Genomic DNA, 3,350 nt, shown 5'->3' with positions numbered 1-3,350 from the left:
ACCATATTTTAGCTGTGACTGCAGCTCAGCTTGGTATGTACTAAATTTTACTACTGTTAATTGTTCAGAATCATTTAATTCAAGTTCAAAGTTAAATCTCTTATTTCTAAATTGCGTAGATTCAAGTAGCTTTCGAAACGATTGTTGAGGTAGTCCAAGACTAACGGTATTTTACTGAATTTCGATGTGCTTCAGAAAGAAAGCTCACTATTAACTTCAGTCACTAAATTAACTTTCGATTTTCCGGTTTTATTAATTCTTTTGCTAAATTAAGTCAGAGTGTAGCGAAATTTATTACTTCTGACAAACTTTCAGTTTTCACACTACACGTGTCAACCTTCAGTTGCCACGCTTCTAGTGCTAATTATATGTGTAATAACCTTTCTCTTTCAGTTACTATAGTAATTGTCCTTAGGACTGGCGACCGTAATTTTCCCCAAATCCCAAATATCTAATTACCGCTAGTTAATTGTTAACGTAACGGCCGCACATTTACTTTATTTATTAACTTTACCCCTTTTCAAAATTAATTTCCACCAGTTTCATTTGCATTTTTCCTTTCATTTCGATGTAACCCTTTCCTCCCTCTTTACCAACAGTTTAACTTCGGTGACGATTGCTTTTCCCAAATTTCCATTAGGTACACGCAGTTTAATTTTTCACTGTCATTAAGGTCGATAAGTGAGTGGGAGGTTACAAGGTATTGTTGATGGATGACGGCCAACATGTTGAGACTTTGTTATGAAGAACGTCGTCTTTGCTAAAAATCAACTGTTACGCTAAATATTGCTTTAGTATCATATGAAGCGCCATCTGCTGTTCATTTTGTGCGCTTTTTTTTGGTTTCAACAAGATCCCATGTAATTTCAAGGCTGTGTGCCAATTTTTACATCTCTGGCTACGTTATTCCATGAAGTATAGAATTTTCGAATGTCATGAATAAAAACACATAATGTGTGATACAGCAACCACTGGTAACAAAGTGAAAGCACATACAGTCTTTGTTGCAAAACTGGATTTTTTTATTTTATTTATTATTCAACGACGCGTTTAGCCTCACTCAAGGCGTCTTCAGATTGGTCAAAGAGAAAAAAAATGTAACCTGTCATATAAACAGAATGACACCGACTTTGCAAAATTTGACTAGCAAGAAAAAAATTAAGCAACTTACTGGCAAAATATGGTGTTAAGCACACAGGATGCCGAACATATAAATGTCCCAGAAGGAAGCCGCCGAGGTTAGAATTTGAAAAAAGACTGTGTCGTGTAAGCCAGTAAACAGTGTAAGGCACTGAAAGCCGAAAACATACTGAACCAAAATTTAAAAATTTGAAATATATAAAAAAAACTACTTACTGATGTAGAAGATGTCAAATACACGGTAAACCGCGTCTAAAACACATGAAACGGCAGTAGATAGTTGCTCTTGTAATTTTTTAAAAAAAGGAAAAAAAGACCTCACGCGATGTCCTACACAACACAGCAGCCGAGAAGTATACAACAGCAAACAACCGGCTTAGTCTAACAAAGAGTACGTATATCTGTTTAAATAGACACCAGATTACCTTGTCATATATTCGACGCCGTCCGTTGAAAGGTGGCTACACTGAGCCACAGCGCCAGAAATCGCGCCAGAGAGTATTGTTCCGCCGCCTCCACTGGCAGTGATTATTGAGACGTAGCGGCAAGCAGTTCTTGCCGAGAAGTTGTGGTGGACACTGCTTGTAGCTGAAGTCAGAGTGAGATGCGGTAGTGGAGAGTGTTGTTCCATGTTTTATGCAGTGGTTTGATGGGAGAGATGATGATGTTCTAATGGAGATATTGTAATGGTCAGAGTGCATTTCGTCAATATATATGGAGGTATTTTCTTTTATTCTTTTATTCTTTCAGTGACCTGAATAATGTGTCATTACAGGTTTAGTCAACAAAGCATCTGGCGTGTGTTCTTGTATTAGAGTGTAATTTTGGTTTTCTTGCAATTATAGTATTTCTAATTTTTTTTATCACGTCAGTATAATTGGTATTTAAAAATTCTTGTCTTGTTGGAGAAGAACCGTGCCAGATGTGTACGTTGAGTCACACTCCCACATACAGAACAGTTATACTTGTGCTTGTTGTTGCGTTGGTTTTATAGTTGCTGGGGACTTAATTAATTGTATTAACGAAAATTTTCATTTCATTCTTTGTTGTTGTTCCATGCCGTCAGATTGCGTACAAAAACTAGTCAGGGCCAGCCGTTTACGAGACTGCGTAATCGGACAGACAGCTACTAAAAATATTTGCATATTTTCATTAATAATTAATAAAGCCCCCATGCACGTGGCGACCGCTGCTTCGGATCGTCCCTTGGAATCTTCAGATTGTAAAAATAGTAGACTGTAGTATTGTTGTAGTAATTTGTAGTTTAGTAATTGTAGTCTATTGCATGTGTAGATTTGGTAATTGTTATTCTTCTAATGGTATTTTCTTTTTTTTTAATTTAATTTTGTTGTCTTGTATACGCGTTTGACGATTTAGTGCAATTATTTCAATTGTTCGTCAATCGTGTTTGAGGGAAACATTTCGAGTGAATGGTATTGTTGGAGATAAGGAGTCATTGTGTGTAATTTTCGTACAGTGACGAATTTTGTATGTTTCGTAAATGATTACGCGGTCAATGAAAAAGGCGAAAATGATGGATAGTCAGAATGACGAGATTGTTGACATGGCGAACTCGCCAACACAGGACAACAGTATCATGAATAATGGTGTTGAAAACAATTTAATAAGTAAGGAAAATAGTCCGGAAACAGTTCAAAATTTTTCTCAATCAGAAAATTCACAGATTACGTGGTTAACGACAGAAGAAACGGAGCAGTTGATGAGTGCAATATTAAATTTGGGAACACGGTTAGACTCACAAATGGGAATAATTGAAACAGAATTAGGAACAATTATAACAGAGATGAAAGCAGTGGGTTCACAGTTACGATCTGAATTAAAAACAATGGGATCACAGTTACGATCTGAATTAAAAACAGAGATGGAAGCAAGGGCAACACGGTTAAGTTCACGAATAGGGACATATTTCAACATGAAAGATGAATCAAACAAAGAAATCAGGGAAGAAGTACAACCGATTTTGAATTCTCACAATAATAGATTAAGTGCAGTAGAGATTAGACAAAGGGAACAGGATAGAGAACAGGAAGAAAGAGATCGCGTGATAGTACAGAAATTTTCAGAATTAAATTTACAACGTGCACACGATAAGGAAGAAATAATTGAAGGAATCGAGGAATCCGTACCAAATGACAGAATAAATAACTTAACGCAACAGTGTGAACAGTTAACTACTAAATGTGACAATA

Source organism: Schistocerca cancellata, chromosome 3, assembly GCF_023864275.1.
Source record: "Schistocerca cancellata isolate TAMUIC-IGC-003103 chromosome 3, iqSchCanc2.1, whole genome shotgun sequence".
NCBI classification, from domain to species: Eukaryota; Metazoa; Arthropoda; class Insecta; order Orthoptera; family Acrididae; genus Schistocerca; species Schistocerca cancellata.
This window is presented reverse-complemented; position numbering follows the sequence as displayed.